This window comes from Suricata suricatta, chromosome 15, assembly GCF_006229205.1.
Source record: "Suricata suricatta isolate VVHF042 chromosome 15, meerkat_22Aug2017_6uvM2_HiC, whole genome shotgun sequence".
Taxonomy (NCBI): Eukaryota; Metazoa; Chordata; class Mammalia; order Carnivora; family Herpestidae; genus Suricata; species Suricata suricatta.
In genome coordinates, this window is record NC_043714.1 from 65,811,294 (window position 1) to 65,831,119 (window position 19,826).

Sequence of the window (19,826 nt, forward strand, 5' to 3'; positions counted from 1 at the left end):
ATGTGGAACATTGTTATCTCTTTCCTACCTATAAGGCCATTGCAGGTGGGAAAGAGAAGTAGCTTGCTGAAAGTTATACAGGCAGTAAGAGATGGACCTCCCAAAAGTGCAACCATTTTCAACTTTTTATTGAACTGAGGTTCAGAGATGTAAAGCAACTTGCCCAGGGTTACCAGTAAATCAGTAGCAGAGCTCAGATTCAAACCACATCTGTTGCTTCAAAGTAATTTCAAGGCAAAGCCTAAACACCAGAAACTGGAAGGTGGATAAATATATATAACAAGACAATCTCGTTTAAATACGTCTCAGTCCGCAACCATCCTTCAAGTCTACAGGGGGAGGAATGTTTATGAGTCAGGATAGTCTAAATTTGCTGCAGTAAGAAGGAAACCCTCAAATCTCAATGGCTTAGGGCACTTGTGGGGAAGAGCACTGGATGTTATATGGAAACCAATTTGACAATAAACTACATATGAAGTTGAAAAAAAGAAAAGAATAAATGAATGAAAAAAAATCGAAAAAAAATCTCAATGGCTTAACACAAGAAACATTTGATTCCTACTCAACGATCACCACATGTCAAGCAACTCTTTGTAGCTTGCTTTGGTGACTCTAGGGTCCAAGTTTCTTCCATACTGTGTTGTCTCTATGTTGATGAAGACTCCATGATCATCCTCACAAGAAAGAAAAAGGGGGAGACACAATGCTTTTAATTGTCTGGGCTTGGAAGTCACACAGATCGCTGTTTCTCACAGTCCATTGGCCAGAATAGATCAGGGGTCCCAACCATCCCACAAGGGGAGCTGGGACACAATGGAAACTCCTGGACATCATGCGCACTAATGACCTCTGCAGAATGTGTCACTTTTCTTTTGCATCATACTTGATGCAAAAGAGTGGCTCTTTAAAAAAAAAAAAAAAAAAAAAGAACATGATTGAATTCCCTGATAGATCTATTGGAAGCAGCAACAGGTCAATGCCAAGATGCTTTGCACAACAAAGGAGCAGCATCTAAAAGCTGAGCAGTGACCATGATCTCTGGAAGCTCCAGATGTCCTAAGAAATCTGGAGATCACAATCAGCCGTCATTGCATAGAGTTAAGGAAATCCAGTGGGCTGCTTTTAAGAGGAGCTGAAAACACCTACCTTTTCAAATCCATCATGATTAGATATCCTCAGACAAAAGGGATGTTCTAAATTCAGCAGCTTTACAACAAGCTGAATGTTTAACATGTAAGTAACAAATAACATGCAGTAATAAGTAAACCTTGAAATTTCAGTGACTTAAGATAAGACACATTAGATTCTCACAGGATCTTGATTCTCACAGGATCTTGATTCCCACAGGAAGAACAGTAGGTGAACCTACACTGTTCAATGCCATCTGCCTAGGGAGGGCAAGCTGTCATTAAAAAGTCATTGAACTCAGGGTGCCTGGGTAGCTCAGTCGGTCAAGCATCCAACTCTTGATCTCGACTCAGATCATGATCTCACAGTTCATGAGATCAAGCCTTGCATCTGGGTCTCCACTGACAGTGCATATTTTGCTTGGGATTCTCTCTCTCCCTCACTCTCTCTGCCCTCCCTGGCTTGCTCTCTTACTCATGCTCTCTCTCAAAATAAATAATTTAAAAAAAAGTCACTAAATCAAGCTTCCTGGGGAGGCAATCAGGGAGAGGGGGCTGAGTTATCATGAGACTCAGTTTCTTCATCCTCAGGTCCCATTTCTTTATTCATTCCATTTATCTACACTATGCCATCCTCCAAATAGGTGAGAGAGTAGTAGTCAAGACCTTTTCTTTATTTAAAGTGACAGAAATGGGGAGAGTCTGCCTGAGAATGAAGCCAACAGGGAAAACAACTGATCTAGGAGGAGGAGACATCAGTTTTGGTAAGTCAACTGAACTCCTTGATCCAATTGGACCTTAAAAAACAAAAACAAAAAACAAAAATACATAGTTGGGTAAGCAATAAATGTTGTTGCTTTTTAAAATGTGTTTAAAATCTGTTGAGGGGCTCAGTTGGTTGAGTGTCCAACTCTTGATTTTGGCTCAGATCATGATCCCAGAGTCATGGATCAAGTCCCGCATCGGGTCCCAAGCTGAGTGTGAAGACTGCTTAGGATTCTCTTTCTCTCTCCCTCTGTCCCTTTCCTGAGTTCCCAAGTGCTCCTTCTCTCTCTCTCTCCCTCCCACTCTCCCTCTCTCTCAAATAAAAAATAAAATAGAATAAAATAAAACCAAATAAAATAAAATAAAATAAAGTGTTGTATATTGTTTTGTTTGATTAAGTTCATTTGATATTAGTTTCTTTTGTTTATAATTGAAAGAGCTTTAGCCAATAAATGTTGAAGTATTGGGCTTCTTTTACAGGTTATGTAGGGCCATGGAAGGATAAGATTTTGGACAAGAGGACACAGCAAGTTTTCCTATGAAATAATTCACTGACCATGGTCTCATGTAAGCATCTAACTTCGGCTCAGGTCGTGATCTCATGGTTCCTGGATTCAAGTACTTTATCAGGTGAGCTGCAGCCCCACTTCCAGTGAGCCCCATTTCTTCTCTCTCCTTTCCTCTCTCTCTTTGCCCCTCTCTCATTTGTGCCCTCTATTTCTCAAGAAAAGAATCTTTTTAAATCAGTACTCACTCAATTTTTCCATAGGCTTTTATGCCTACTAAATATCAGGCTCTGATTTATGTGATTAATATAGAAGTAAAAGGGACAGACAAATCTCTGTGAAGTTTATATTCTAGTAGGGAAAACAGACAACAAACACATGGATAAGATGACTGATCTTCAGTCAAAGGGGAAAGTTTGATGAGTACTGCTTTCATTCCAGGGCAGTCTCAATTCTGGGGAGATGAACTGGTCTCATATTCTGACCCTGGAAGAAGATCAGTTTCTGAATAAATGACATTCCAACCTCTTATCCCCAACTCTGAGACAGTGAATTTGCTCTCCCCTTTGAGATCTGCCAGCCATTCCTTTTAGTTAGCCAAGAGGGCAGTTGGACACACTCCATGCTAGAACTTCTTGGACCTGGATTGGAGCCCCAGATCTGCCCACTGAGCTCTCCCTCAGTTGCCCTTGTTTCATAGTTTAACAACGGAATGAACTGGGGACTCCTGGCCTGCTCAGTCAATAGAACATGCAATCCTTGATCTCAGGGTCATGAGTCTGAGCCCCACATGTGGTGCAGAGTTTACTTAAAATAAAACTTAAATATTTAAATAAAATAAGATAAAATAAAAACAATAGAATTGGACAAGACAATACCTGTGTTCTGTGACTCTAAGAGCAACATGAGAGATTCCATTGTAGACATCTATCACAATTCCTGGTTCATGGTACATGCACACTAAATATTTACTGAATTAGTTATTGACTGATTGATTAACTGAGATGCATAGGAAGATTACAATGTAATACCTTCAACAGGAGAACATGGATATCAGAGAAAACCAAAGTTATATACTTCTCTTTAAAGTGTTTGACTTCTGGGCTAATTGTGTATCTCCCTCCTGGCAAGTTTCCTGAGAAGTATCTGGCACATGGCTGAGACACAAAGTCTAGAAGAGACACTGGCATATAGACAGTGCTCCATAAAATAAGTGAATGAGTGAGTTAATACTAGAAGAGTTTACGGAGTAAGCCAGGGAAGGTTTACAAAGGCAGCAGCATTTGACCAGAACCTAGAAAGAGTCTTATAATTTCCAAAGTGAAATTACAACTTTGCTTTGTTATGATTGATGTCCAATGCAACATTACAATGGATTGTTGGCTAAAAGACTAATGTTGGAAAACAGTCCTGGAAATAACTTGGAGAAACCAAATTCAGAGAGGCATGAATGCAGTGAGGAAGTAGTATATAACAGCTATCTATTGCTGCAAAACAAACCACTCCAAAATGCAGTGCTTGAGAAAAAGAGTAACTTTACAGTGGAGAAATCTAGAAAACACTGTCCTAATGAAGCGTCAAAGTTATGCTCCCTTTGGCAGCACATGTTCTAAAATTGGAATGATACAGAGGAGAATAGCATGGCCCCTGCACAAGGATGACACACAAATTCATAAAGTGTTTCAGTGCTGTTTTGTTTCTTAAAAAGTGTCAAAGTTAACATCACCAAAGGATGTCAGGTGGGTCTCATGGAGCCCCTGGTATTACGTGATGAGAAGGACATTTTACTTCACCTCTGAGATATTTTCTCCCAAACTTGTAACTCTAGTCTAATCTTGGAGGAAAAAATCAGGTGAACCCAAGTTGAAGGACATTCTTCAAAATCCCTAGCCCAGCGGTCCTACAGCTATCAAAGTCATGAAAACAAGGAAGACTGAGAAGCTCTCCCAGATCAGAGGAGACTAAGGAGAAACCATAGCTAAATGCATAAGGCATCTTGGATTGGATCCTGGAATAGAAAAATGACATTATTCCAAATATTAGCTGCAGGTTAGTTCATAGTAATATACTATTGTTGGTTTGTTCGTTTTTACAAAGAAACTTGTACCACAGTAGTGTAAGATGATAATATTGAGGGGAATTGAAACTGGGCAGTGGACATATTATCTTTCCAACTCTTCCATAAAGGTTAAACTATTCCCCCCAACTGTGTGGGGTAGAAGGTTTGGGCTGGGCGCTGCTGGGTGGTTCTACTCTGGGCTGAGCTCACTCATGCATCCGTGTTCAGCTGTAGCTCAATGAGGTAGTTCTGCCTCTAGGACATGGCTGGTTTGGGGCAAGGCCACCTTGAATTTCCTCCATTTCATATCTCACCCTCCAGCATTCCAGCCTGTTTGTCTTCACAGCAGCTGGACAGGTTTTTAAGAAAGAGCAGAAAAAGTACACAAAGCTTCTTGAGACCTAGACTTGGAACTGGAAAGCCATCAGTTCCACCTCATTTTGATGGCCAAAGCTGGTCATGAGGCCAGCCCAGATCCATGGGAGAAGAAACAGAAACCACCTCCTGTTAGGAAGGCAGCACAGGCATGTTGCAAGAAGATATCAATTCCTGCCATTTCTGTAGTCTTTCATGTAGTGTCATTTAATCCTGCTCTCCTTGAGCCTTAGAGCAGTTGTGAATGGCCAAGAGGAGTTCAATGAAACAGATTCTTGCCATTTGTCCACAGCCACTGACAGGTAGGGCTTGGGGTGGGGAGGTCAAGCCTCAGTAACTATTATTAGGACTCCCTGTATCTGAAGAAGGTCACAGATATAGGTCTGAATTTCAGTTCCTCTACTTATCAGCTCTATCATCTTTACCAGATTTTACCTCTCTGCACCTCAATGTCTTCTTGTATCAGTGAGGAGGAGACTACCCATGTTAGAGCCTTGTTATAAGGATTGGATGTATGTAAAGCAGTGCCTGTATCCCCCTTTTTATTGCCCAGTGCACAACTCACTGTAGGAAAACAAAAACACTAAGGAGCTATTCTCGCCCAAGAAGTTTCAAGCTCACTGACACATCACAGCTCTTTTAGAAAGCACAATCAGAGCAGCCTCCTGTCCCTCCAAGGACCAGACCATCCTCCGTAGAGTCTGAACTGGACAATGATACACTAGACACCAGGCTAGGCTTCACACCCCTTTTCTTTCTTAAGACACCAGTTATGAGGGTGTTACCATTCTTGCTTTATGGAGAGCCAGCCATGGAGAGCTTGGGGTCACAGAGCTGTGGCGTGAGAGAACAGAGATGGAAACCAAGCCCACGCTGGCAAAAGCAGTGTATTGTCCCTACCCCTCGCTATGTTATCCTCCAACACCCAGCCCCCCTGTAATAGCAGTCTCATTTCCAAACACTGTAGAGTCCTTGCTTGAAACTGGGGTGTCCCAGGGACAAACTCTGAGCAGCATTTCATCACAACGATTGTAAATTTAAAACTCCGCATACCCTTCCCTCTCCCCAGTGGAACTATTTCTGAAACTGTTATCCCAACACCCGCCCTCAAGAACTACAGTTATTTAGAAGCAAAACATTAGGGAGTGAGATAATGAAACTTCAAAATTGCCAACATTAGTCAACCCCAAGGCATTCACAGCTTCCCATCCTTCCCCCTGATAGCCAGTGTCTCCAAATCACCACTGAGGAACCAAGAGAGGTGTGAAGATGCAAAATTCTACACTTCCAGAACAAAAAAGGAGTCCAAAGCTTTCATTGCACAGATGTGACCATGAAGCCCAGAGACACAGAGCCCTGTCCCCAGTGCTACCTGGAAACATGAGAAATCCAAAGTGATTTTCTGCCCAGGATTGCATTTGCCAAGGATACCATGAAGCCGTAGAATACAAATCACGGTTTCACAGAGGAGAGGCTGAGTTAGCAGATTCAGGGCATCCAGATGTCTGGGCAAAACTGGGAGTAAGACCTCCTTCTGACTCCTCGTGCATCACATCAGCAACAAGGACCCTGTCTGATCGAGTCTGACTTTGACTCTTCCCTGTGCGTCTTTAGGTAAATCATGACTCTCTGAAGCTCAGTTTTCTCATCTGTAAAACATAGATGAAGAGAATCATACCACAGAGCTGCTCAAAAACTTAAAATGAAATAATAATAATCATGCTTCTTGATATTTATCCAAAACAACTGAAAACAGGTCCACACAAAAACCTACACATAGATTTTTATAGCAGTTATATTCATAATTGCCAAAACTTGGAAGCAATCAAGATGTCCCATAGGTAAGTGGGTAGATGTCATGGTTCACCCAGACAATGGAATATGACTGAGGGCTAAAATGAAATGAGTTATCAAGGCATGAAAAGACATTGAGGGACCTTACGTGCATGTCACTAAGTGAAAGAAACCAATCTGAAAAGGCTACATGCTGTATGATTTCAACTATTTGACATTCTGGGAAAAGCAAAACTATGAAGACAGTAAAAATATCAGTGGTTCTGGACAGGGGTAGGGGTGAAGAAAGTATGAATAGATTGAACAAAATGTGTAAAGCATTTAAAAAACTGGATGATACCATAATGATGAATACATGTCATTATGAATTTGTCCAAACCCTAGAAACTAAAATGGCAAGAGAGTGAAATCTCAGGACACTGTGAACTTGGGGAGATCATAACGCGTCGATGCGGGTTCATCTTCGGTGGAGAGTGTGCCATTCCAGTGAGTGTTGTAGACAACACGGGCAGGCCATGCATGAGTAGGGCGGGGGGTGTATGGGAAATCACATCTCAATTATGCTGTGAACATCAAATTGCTCTAAAAAAATAAATTCTTTAAAAAATTTTTTAATGTTTATTTATATTTGAGAGAGAGAGAGAGAGCTGGGGAGGGGCAGAGAGAGAGGGAGACACAGAATCTGAAGCAGGCTCCAGGCTTTAGGCTGTCAACACAGAGCCAGACGTGGGGCTCGAACTCACGGATCATGACCTGAGCCAAAGTCAGACACTTAACCAACTGTCTGAGCCACCCAGGTAGTACCCCTAAAACATAAATTCTTTTTTTTTAATTTTTAATGCTTTTTATTATTTATTTTTGAGAGACAGAGACCGTGCTAGCAGGGGAGGGTCAGAGAGTGAGGGAGATACAGAGTCAGAAGCAGGCTCCAGGCTCTGAGCTAGCTGTCAGCACAGAGCCCGACGCAGGGCTTGAACCCATGAACCATAAGATCATGACCTGAGCCTAAGCCAGATGCTTAACCGACTGAGCCACCCAGGTACCCCCATAAATTCTTTAAAAATATTTTTTAATTTAAAAAATGTTAATAAAGAGCGCCTGGGTGGCTCATTTAAGTGTCTGACTCCGGCTCAGGTCATGATCTCGCAGTCTGTGAGTCTGGGCCCCACATCAGGCTCTGTGCTGACAGCTCAGAGGCTGGAGCTTGCTTTGAATTCTGTGTCTCCTTCTCTCTCTGCCACTCTTCCTCTTGCACTATCTCTCTCTCTCAAAAATAAACATTAAAAAATATTTTTCATTTTGTAAAAAATGTTCATAAAATAAAATCATGGTGCATCATGCTTTTAAGGTCAAATTTAGAATGTGGGAAATGCTGTCTGAATGATAGTTGTTTATATGATGATTCTAGTTCCAAAGCCTAGTTTTTAAAAAGTGTTACTTAGTTGAATGTCTTATTTGGAGTTTAAAAGGATTCTGATTATCTTCCTCATCTCCTTTCATTCTGTGGCTTTTTTTTTTTAATAAAAAAAGTGAAGATGTCTGGATGGCTAAATTGGTTGAGTGTCCAACTCTTGATTTCAGCTTACGTTCCAGGGTTGTGGGATCGAGCCCTACATCATGGATCTTGTTTAAGATTCTCTTTTTCTCTCCCCTCCTCCATCCCTATCCTGCTCAGGCTCAAAAAAAAAAAAAAAATCTCTCTTAAAAAATGTCACCTTAGAAATACGGAACTTTTATTTGAGGTCTGATGTAATATTTAGATGATTTATTCACAAAAGGTGATCTGCTGATTCAAGCACCTTGTTTTATGGCCCGAATTCTTTCTAACTCATTCATCTCAGCTTTAGCTGATTTTCCAAGACAAAGTCTAAATATTGCTTTCCATGACAGAGATCCTTATTTTGTCTTTGTTCTAAGGATTTTTTTAAGCAATAAATGGGGCTCAAACTTACAACCCCAAAATCAGGAGCCACACACTCTACCAACTGAGCCGGTCAAGTGCTCCGGAGATCCCTATTTTGATCCGAAGTAACGGAGAAGTGCTACATCTTCCCCTTTTGTTTTCTTTTGCTCCTCCTAGTCAGCTAAAAGGAACACAACTCACAACCCATGTCAAAAAGGCCTTACTTCTGTGTGCTTCTGAGTCTCTTTTCTTGGTGGATCTGTGTCCACTCCCTTTGTCCTGATCTATTGCTATGTCTAGATAAGTTATGAAGTCCTGTCTCTCAAAAATTCTTACCCATCAACACATCTCAAGGCAAGGGACTTTTGTAGCTAAAATCTTTGGCCTGAGGACTTTGTCTTATTCCTTTTCTGCATCATCAAAGATATTTCCACTAACTCAGTGGCGTACAGGAGAGGCTAAACGGACACTCCCTGAAAGCAAAAATAACTGCACATTAACCGTGAGCATTTACTGAGCACATGTGATGTGCCGGACAAAAGAAGCAGATTATGTGCATGGTCTCATGTATTCGCCCCAAGAATCTGGTGAGGTTGGTGCTCTTATTATGCCCATTTTAAAGATGAGGGGACTGAGGCTCTGAGTGTTGTAGCCAGCTAGATTTACAGGGTATAGACAGAGGATTGAAACTTAGGGCCTTTGTTCTCTGTCCACTTCCTGCTTCATGAGTTATGAATGTGGGAACAAATCAGTGAATGAATTGTTAATAAGAATGTCCCATTTATTTCTTCAGGCTCTGACCCTCAAATGACTACAAGGGGCCATCCCTGACATCCCTGCCTTCTGCTCACTTCAACTGTGTGATTTCATTGATATCTTTCAGGAAGCCAAGTTTGACTAATATCATTTTCACTGAAAATTCAGATCTTTTTTTTAAAAGTCAGGATATCTACTGTAATGGACCACATTTTCCCCATGACTATCCACCTAATCATAGTTTGTACTCTCCAGTTTCAAAGTCTCTCTCCTTACCTCTTCTTTTTTTTTTAATTTTTTAATGCTTTTTATTTATTTTTGAGAGACAGAGAGAGACCGTGTGGGAGAGGAGGGTCAGAGAGAGAGGGAGACAAAATCTGAAACAGGCTCCAGGCTCTGAACTGTCAGCACAGAGCCCGACACGGGGCTTGAACCCACAAACCGTGAGATCATGACCTGAGCCAAAGTCGGATACTTAACCAACTGAGCCACCCAGGTGCCCCTCTCCTGCCCTCTTCAAACTGCCTGGGTTTGAATCTCTGCTCTACCGTTGACTCACTGATTGCAGACACATTATTCAACCTCCTCGTGCTGTGGTCACCTCCTGTGCGGGGTGCAGATAAGAATGGTATCCTTCTGAGTGGGTTGCTGTGAGGACCCAATGATTAGTACACCTGAGTGCTTGAAGGAAAGCTGCAGGATGAAAATCTCTCCATCCTGTAGCATGTCCCGGGGATGACACTGGTACCTCATCTGGAAACAAGGTCCAACATCTCAAGGCCCTTTGTGAATGACAGAGCGGACCACACAGCCCACCTACTTCTCCCTTCCACTCTCCCTGCCCTGACTTCCATGGGGCGATTTCTCACCGAAATAAAATATTCCAGGATCACCTGGGTGGCTCAGTGGGTTAAGTGCCCCACTCTTGATTTCAACTCAGGTCATGATCTCATGGGTTCTTGAGTCTGAGCCCCACTGTTAGTGCAGAGCCTGCTTGGGATTCTCTCTCTCTCTCTCTCTCTCTCTCTCTGTCCCTCCCCCTCCCTCTCCCAAAAATAAATAAATAAAACATGTTTTTAAGTTTAAAAAAGAATATAAAATAAAACAATAAAATAAAATGCTCCACTGGGCAATGAAACAAAACTAAAACGTTTGCAAATGCGTCACCTCCCGGTGTTGGCTGAGCCTTCTTCAGTCACAACATTCTATACCTTCAGTCATGTCCTACATGCCCTGAACTGTCTCCAGCAGCTCCCTCTGCCCACCTGCAGTGCACACGTCTTTTTATTGCACGCCCAGGTGTAGCTCATATGCAGGGGGGCAGGCCTCTCTGCTGATAAGGCGCAGAAAATGAGCTACAGAGAAATCATCCAGCCATATGTCCTTCCGCCTTATCTGCAAATCCCATTATCAGCAGTTTTATGGAGGCTGTTCGGGCCACTTCATGCTCTTATCCTCACCAACAAATGCTCTCATTCAGTCTATTAAGGGGGCTCCTTCAGGAAGACACACCAATAATGTAGTATCTATTTTTTTAATTGGCATATCAATTAAGACGTGCTTCCATTGTTTATGCAATTATTAGATTTGTCCCCACTGTTAATCAAAGAAATGCAGATTAAAGCAAAGCTCTTTTTAGAAAGATAAGGAACCCAGTGCAAACACTGTCCTGCATATTTGGGGCCATCTAAATCCCCACAGTACCTTTCTCCAAGTGCTTGAGCAATTTTTTCAAGGGTCTTACAAATACTTCCGACTCAGTATTTCTACTTCTAAGTTCTACCCTAAGGAAATGATCCTACAGATAAAAGCTTTATGCCTCAAGATGTTCCTATCAGTGTTCTTTACCATAGCAAAGCAATGATAAAATTTTTTTTTTTTTTGAGGAGAAGGGGAGGGGTAGAGGCAGGGGATGAAGGGCAGAGGGAGAGGAAGAGGGAAAATGCGCAGCAGGTTCCAAGGTCAGCATGGAGCCAATCCCATGACTATGACCTGAGCCAAATCAAGAGTCAGACGCCCAACCAGTTGAGGCACCCAGGTGCCTCTAAAATGTAAACATTTTTAAAGGAAATGGTTAAATGAGCTATTTTATCATCACTTAAGAGAATATTTTTGTAGCCACTTAAAATTATGCTGTCAATCATGCCACTGATTTTTGTAATACAATGTTACATTTTTAAAAAGTGAAATACAAATGCATGCAGATAGCATAATTAGAAGTGTATAAAACAAAACCTTTTGTTTAAAAGGGTGGCTCAGTTGGTTAAGCATCTGACTTCTGCTCAGGTCATGATATCATGGTTCGTGGGTTCACGAACCCATGAGCCTGGGTCAGGCTCTGTGCTGAGAGCTAGCTCAGAGCCTGGAGCCTGCTTCAGATTCTGTGTCTCCTTCTCTCTCTCTGACCCACCCCTGCTCACACTGTCTCTCTCTCTCAAAAATAAATAAAAAACATTAAAAAAAAGATTTTAAAGAAGATGGGAAAATATAAAGGCGAATGGATGAATGATTATGGTAAGTTCAGAGTCTTGTAAGGGCAAAAAGTGTCCCGATTTGGACTGGAGAGTCAGAGAAGCCTCTCAGAGAACCTCGAAGATGAACAGGGAAAGACTACTGAAGGCAGTGGTGCCTGGGTGGCTCAGCTCATTGGGCGGCTTCGGCTCAGGTCATGATCTTTCGGTTCGTGGGTTCAAGCCCCGCATCGGGCTCTGTGCTGACAGTTCAGAGACTGGACCCTGCTTCAGGATTTGTGTCTCCCTCTCTCTTTGCCCCTCTCTCAAAAATAAACAAACATTAAAAAAAAAACTACTCAAGGCAGAGGAAATAGCACATGCAAAGGTCCTGAGAGGAAATGCAAGATAAGTAGGTATCACCAAGGCACTGGCTGTTCAGGGCTAACTACACATCAGATGGACTTCTTTTAAGATTTACACTCCTATCTAGAACCAGGAACTAGAATTCCCTTGTGGATAATAAGGATTAGTTTCATCCCCCCCCCCCCGAGAAGAAAGCTTGCAACTGAAAGTCTGATTGGCGTGTGATAGGGAAGGGTGGTAATAATATTTATCTCCCAAGGTTGTTGTGGTGCAAAGAATGACTGCACTGAAGCACTTAAAACAGGGCTGGAAAAAGGCCAATACCCACATGAAAAGACACTCGATATTATTAGCCATCGGGGAAATGCAAATCAAAACCACAAAGAGATACTAATTCACACCACTAGTATGATTATAATAAAGAATATATAGATAAGTCCAGGTGTTGGGGAGGCTGTGGAGAAACTGGAACCCTCAGACACGCTGGTGGGATGTAAAATGGTGCCGCTGCTTTGAAAAGTAGTTTGGAAGTTTCTCGAATAGTTCAACATAGAGTTACCACAGGCTCCAGCATTTCCAGTCTCATGTATGGATTTTCATACACATATACATGTTTGTGAACGTGTTTATATACACACATGCCTAAAAGAAATTAAAACATACATCCACACAAAAATTTGCACAGTCAAGTTCAGTACAGCATTATTCAGAATAGTAAAAAGTGGAAAGAACCCAAATGTCCTTCAACAAATAAAGAGATAAAGAAAATGTGATCTAGCCATACAATGGCATATTACGCAGCAATAAAAAAAAAGTGTTAATATGTGCCACATGAATGAAGCTTGAACACAATGTGCTAAGTGAAAGAGGCTGTTACAAAGGACCCGATATTGTGTGAGTCCATTGATATAAAATGGACAAAGTAAACAAACCCAACAGAAAGTAGAGTAGTGCTTGCCTAGGGCTGGGTGTTGGGGAAGACGGCCGAGTAACGGCCAATAGGGATGAGGCTTCTTGTGAGGGTGATGAAAATGTTCTAAAAATAATCACGGTGATACTTGCATAACTGTGCACATATACTGAAAACCACTGAACAAAGTACTTTAAATAGTATGGTCTGCAAATTTCATTTCAATAAAGCTATTATTTAAAAAAAAAGATAAGTGCACGGGCATGTAGCATCGATTTAATACTAGCTAGTATCATTGTAATTCAATATTGTTATTCAATAACTATTTCTTAAATACCTCCTTTCTAAAATTTTTTTAAGATTTATTTATTTTTGAGAAACAGCGAGAGACAGAGTGCGAGCAGGAGAGGGGCAGAGAGAGAAGGAGACACAGAATCTGAAGCAGGCTCCAGGCTCTGAGCTGCAGCACAGAGCTTGACGCGGGGCATGAACCCATGAACCATGAGATCATGACCTGAGCTGAAGTCGGATACTTAACCGACTGAGCCACCCAGAGGCCCCTTAAATACCTCCTCTCAAGATGAAGTTTTTCCTTGTAATCAGAGCTGTAAATAGACTGGGAATTATTCTGAATCAGATATGATAAACTCAAAGACCGACAAGAGCCGGGCAGAAGCCAGAAAGGGGCTGTAAGTTAGTGGAGCAGGCTCAGCCTAAGGGGTGGAGGGGCTGAAGCAAGCTGAAAAGTTCGAGACTTCTAAAGCAGCGAAGGCCCTCAGCCTCCAACCGCAGGAGAAGGCAAGCCCAGGATTAGCAAAGCTGGCTTTTCGAGGGAAGCAGAAATTCTGACTTTTATGTGTAATCTATTGGCTTTTAAGTGTTGGCACCTATTTCCAAATGTCATCAACACTGAGAAGGTCAAAATCTGCATGTGAGCCAACATATCAGCAGGCAGACGTGAGTCCTCAAGCCGGTCTGTTCTCTCAGTTGGAAGTACTCCAGCGTGACTCCCAAAATGATCCCTGAGCCTCCGCCTCACCACCCCTCCCCCACCAAAGCCAGGTTTACCCCTCACCGCCTCCGCCAGAATTCATCCAATGTGAAAAGAGAGACAGAATAATTCATACCTAAATCCAGAGTCCCAAAACATTCTCGTAGAAGCCAAAGTAAGGGTAGGGTGGCCAGGAGAGGGCTTGGAGTACACCGGTTTTGATTCCTAATCTAATTAGAGAGCCCTATAACAGAGTCTTTGTTCAAAGACCAAATTTAATTTACAATCAAATGTCTCTGGCGAGGCCAGTTTTTATTAATTTCCAGCACAACATTCAGTTATACCTTCCAGAACGTCAATATGTTCTTATTTAGTGTTGAATCCTCTAATGCATTAAAATTAATTATTTCAGTCTCACGGCTAACTGTCTATAGCCAGCATCCGAGCTGGGCACCCCATGCCTCACCCCCCACCCAGTCAGCTGGAGAGGCGTCAATATAATTATTTAAGGGGTTGAAAGGTAAAGGGCAAGGAAGGGGAAAGGAAATGAGCCTGCAATTATGCACTAATGCTCCAACAGAGAAGCAGGTGGCATCCCTTGCATAAATTATTATTTACCCATGGAATTCCCCTCTGCCTCTTACCAAATCAATCCTTTTTTCAAAAAGTCTTTGTTGGGTCTGTGAAGTTCCCTGGCCAGTTCCCAACATCTACTGCCTCCCCCCAGCCCTCCCCGCAGAGATGAAAATGAGGGTGCTCATGCCAAGATGGCCCACAGACAGCAAGGGTTTCCAAAGGCACTGATGGGGTTTGGACGGAGGGGCACAGAGAGAAGCCACCTTACCTTGCGGACTGGAGGCCGGGTGCAGTGACCGCCTGGTTGTGCAAACAGAAAGTGATGGGCAGCCAGTCTGTGCGTCACCCCCAGTAATAAGACCTCCGACAGGTGGGCACCCACCAAGACGTGAGCTAAGGCACACAGCTTGGAATGTCAAATGCATCCTCACCCAGAACCCTCGAATAAGCCCCTGAGGTAGGTGACAGCCTTCCAATCTGAGAAGAGGAAGAAGTGGGAAGCTCCCAGATGGAGGATACTGCTAAGCTGAACCACAGGGCAGCTCTCGTTTCTGACGACTACGTGGGCTCCCATTCAACTCTACAGGGCAGTTACGGTTGTCACCACTTTCTACAGACACTGGAGAGACGGAGGCTCATCTCTGCTTGGTAATTCTTCCAAGGCTCCACATCCAAAGTCAGTGCCAGAATTTGAACCCAGGGGATCGCCAGGCTGGGTTCTCGCCTCTGTCCACCACCGCCGCCTCTTCCTCTGCCCTCACCTCCTCACCAGCACAAGTCTGCAAGACTCCCAACACAAGCAAAAATGTGGCTAATCTGTCTTACAAAACTTTCCAGGCAGAGACAGAGAGAGGGAATGTGTTCTTTACCAAGCTCTTTGGAGGGCAAGGACTCGTCCGTTTATAAGGTATTCATTACCTTAAAACTAATGTTCTCTTTGATGCCCAAATGTCTTTGGCCCTATGCACCAGGGAAGGGGCAGCAGTGAGAGGTGAAGGGCTCTACTTGACTCCTTCAGCATCTCCCAAAGGAAACTTGCCCTGATCAGCAGCAGCCCCTGGTCCCAGTGTTGCCGGGACTTGAAAGTAGAGGAGATACGGGCAAGGCCGTGGAATCAGAAGGACTCGATGCTGGATCCCATCCACTGTCTGTGTGGATCTGAACAAGTCTTCGGAACACCTCCCATTTCCCATCTGTAAAATGGAATAGTAATCTACGCTTCACAGGGTGACTGTGGAGACTTAAGGAGATCTTAGTGTGGCTGTCTAACATTGGCAACTCACAGTTAGAGATGTTGCAGTTTGTTTCATGGCCAACTTCCTACAGAGAGAGACAGAGAGAGGACTCATAAAACCAATATTCCTCAGTGGCTTTGATATTTTCAACACTAGTCCATTTCTGTGAAAAATGTTGATCACTGCCAATTACATTGATTTTATGGCCCGTAAAGGGTCATCATTTTCCACGGGAAAACTCTGACATCGTGAACTTCTCCCGGCCTGGCACCTGTCAGCATATTCCCACACCTGAACCTCCCTCCTCCCTTCAGTTCTGGTAGGATTTTCCTCTGGGTAGGTTTGTAAAATTATAAGGAAAGAGAGCTGCAGGGGGTGGTGTTTAATGCTATTACAAACCTTAGTTTGGTTTCTATTTTATTGCTTTTGTTTTTTGGTCAGTGAGTCCAATCTACTTATCTGGACGGTCTCCTGTCTTCGTCCCCCTCAGTCCGACCATCTCGTATCTCGCCTGTCATCAAGGCCACGTGAACAAGGCCCATCTCCCAGTGGAACTGAAGCAAGGAAGAATTCTCAAAGCTCCTCTCTCTCTTTTGATTGAAATGGGTCTGGGGGTGCCTGGGTGACACAGTCAGTTAAGTGTGTTCGGCATTTCATTTCGGCTCAGCTCCTGATCTCATGGTTTGTGAGATCGAGCCCCCAATTGGGCTCTGCCCTGACAGTACAGAGCCTGCTTGGAATTCTCTCTCTCCGCCTCTCTCTAGCCCTCCTCCACTCGTGTGTGTGTATGTGTGTGTGTGTGCATGTTCTCTCTCTCTCTCTCTCAAAATAAATCAACTTGAAAAAAAAAGACAAATGATCATCCATACTTAAAGAACAAACTGGGCTAAGCGTGCCTCTGTCAGCTCCTTCTGCTTGCCGAGGGCCCACCACTCACCAGGCACTGGCTAGACAGATCCTGTACACCACGTGCTCTGCGAATGGCAGCCCTAGCTAGAGTTGAGCAACCTGATCACTTTCTCGGCAGATTCACACACGAATCAGGCACCATCTGCCTCGACCCCAGAAGCTTCTGCTCAAGGAGTCAACTATGAAACCCACTGAAGCAGGACACTGTTAGATTTCCTATCACAAAAGAATGAGGGAACGGTCAAGATGCTCGAGGGAAGAAGGAAATCATTGAGAAAAGCTCCTGCAACAGTACGCATCGCTGGATTACGAAAACCTAAAAGCGGAGATTTCAGAGAGGCAGCCTGAGGGCTGAATCTATCTCACCAACCTGTTTTGTTTCTACATATATTTTTTAAAATCAGTTGCCAACATTTTAAAACCTGAGTTTCAACCTCTACCTGAGGAATCGGAAGACCCACACTAAAGGGGCTGGGTAGCGGCCGCCAGGCTCACACAGGCAAAGGTACTGCTGTTTGGTACAGTCCCCACCGCTCCCTATTGCATTCCCCTTTACATTCCCTGCAGGGCCCATGAAGGCGGCGGAGTTAGCAACCCTTGAACTAAAATCTGATAGGAAGAAATGTGGGCTAGAAGTCAGAGTTTCCAAATCAGGACGTCTGTCTGTGCTTTGAAGGAAAAGTTTTTCCAGTGTCGAGGCCAGCTCGCCCGGGCATGAAGGCAGATGCAGATTTCAGCACAAGCCTCGTGTAGCCAGGGACCAAAGTCGTCCCCTGGTCTCCCAGGACCACACCCTGGTGGTCAGCCCCTGGACAGCCTATGGATTCAGCCAAAAGACGGCAATTCTAACACAATGCCTTGATTTGTCTTAAATAGGAACAATACATAATTCTGCCTTCCAGAACTTCCAGGATTACGCAGATCAACAGGTCTATAAGATGGCATATGCTTGGAAGAGTAAGTCCCGTAGCAGTTGGAGTCAGGAGAGGGGTGGGTTAGGAATCAGTCACCAAATGTTAGGTAATCCCTTTGTGATGCCAGACCTCACTTTTTCATCTGTCCAATGACAAGCTTGTATTAGTCCGCCATTTTTCATGCTTGATGAAGTGATAGAGGATATAGATGTGATGCATTTCTCCGTGGAGCACCATGAAATAGTGATAGATTAAACCTAAAATAGCTCAATAAATAACTTTCTGCTAAATCAACAACTGCTAACATTCACTAAGTGCGGGCCAGGCACAAGGCTCTGTATTAAGTGCATTATCTCATTTAGTTCTTATAACATCTTCAGTAAGAGAGATGCTACAGTTCCGATAGTTTGATTTTACAGATGAGAAGAGTGAGGTTCAGGGAGGTCATGTGAATTGCCAGATTTAGCCAAGGTCATGACAGAAAAGGCCCCGGGGGCCTGATTCTGTATCTCCTCATATACTAGATTCCTACATAGCCAAAAATAATTGGAAAAGTCCACCAGTTAGATTTCTCACCCAGCGGTGGGTGAACATGCATCCATTTTCTGTAAAAGGATTAACTAATCACTCACCCAGACTTGATTCCCAACTTGTGACATTTGTCATCTTGTAGAGAAGAGAAGGCCCATCGCTGATGGCTAGAAAAGGCCACAGTGAGTCCTATTAGCCAGGCGTCTCCTTGAACCCACTCTGAGAACAAACACTTGTGTTTCCAAACCACTTAAGTAGATGGTCTCCACCACTGCTTCTGGCTCCAAATGTTGATGATTCTGTGAGTTGATCAGGGGCTTGGGTAGTAAGGGGAGACTCCACAGAGAAAATAGGGCTTTTTGCTGGGTCCTGAAAGAAAGGTAATTCTTAGGTAAATCCAGAAGAGGCAGTTAGACTAGAGGAACTGTCTGAACGAAAGTGCTGAGGTGGAGGCTGGCTTGTCACTCAGAGGGACTATAAATAACCTGTTTCTCTGACACGGGAGCTTGGTGGAAAAAAAGAGTAAGAGAAGGTGGAGAGCAGCTGCAGGAGGGCCTAGAATGCCGAGCCCAAGAGCTAGAGCCTCATTCTGGTCCATTGGAAGCCACTGAAGACTTCCTAAGCGAATGAATTGGTGTGCAAGGATAAATGGAGTGTGAGACTGGGGACTGTCAGGAGGCCACTGCAAGACGACTCCAGGAGCTACATGTAGCGACATGTGGGAGGAAGAGTGAGGGAAAGGGGGGAACAAACTGGACAGGTGAGAATGACCTCAGCGGAATGTGGAGCTACACCAAATATTCCCAGCCCTACATGCCAGCCTGACACCCTTCTGTTATGGGGCCGTCCTGGGCGCCCCAGGACATTCCATAGTGAGCCCCACCCTCTGTAACAACTAAAAATGTCTCCAGACTTTGCCAAAGATCCCCTGGGGGGCAAAATCACCTCCAGTTAAGAGCCATCATTTTATGAGAATTAAAAGAGCAATCATTTCCAAAACTCATCAGTCCCCCTCCAGAGAGAGTAGTAAAGTCAAGAAGGAAGATGGGAAAGAAGCCATTGGCTTTGGTGATCGGGGGCCACTAGGTACCTTCAAGAAAGCTCCTTCTTTGGGGCGCCTGGTGGCTTGGTCGGTTAAGCCTCCAACTCTTGATTTCAGCTCAGGTCATGATCTCCAGGGTTGTGAGTTCGAGCCCCACATCAGGCTCTGCTCTGACTTCTTCTCATAGAGCCTGCTTGGGATTCTGTCTCCCCTTCTCTGCCCCTCTCCCTTCCCTCCACTCTTTAAAAATAAATGAAACTAAAAAAAGAAAAAAAAGAAAGCTTCTTCTGTAACCAAGTCCATCTGAAAGGACTTAAGGAAAGAACAGACCATCTAAAAAGGAGAACAAAGGTCAGCTACATGCAGAAAGTCAGAAGCCTTGGTCTGGCACTTCTGCAAACCCACCAAAGGAACAGGCTCCCATTCCCACTGGCTTCCAGAGGAAGGTCAGAGATCAAATAGCCAAAATCTCCCCTTGGAGAGTCTCCTTTGCAGTCACCTCCACCTCCGACCCAGCTAGGGTCCATCCTAGGGACAGATGTCACCCAAAAGGACCATAGCAAAGACAGGCCAAGTGAGCGCCAAAGTGTAGAAACTTCTGAGATTGGTTGGGAGTT

General features: G+C 43.7%; 1 non-coding gene across 1 annotated transcript; it reads left to right on the forward strand.

Annotated features, from left to right (window-relative positions):
- Positions 1-3,983: 3,983 nt before the first annotated feature.
- Positions 3,984-4,090, forward strand: LOC115279604. Its single transcript, XR_003903533.1, has one exon. It is a non-coding gene; the product is annotated as a U6 spliceosomal RNA (small nuclear RNA).
- The last annotated feature ends 15,736 nt before the right edge of the window (positions 4,091-19,826 follow it).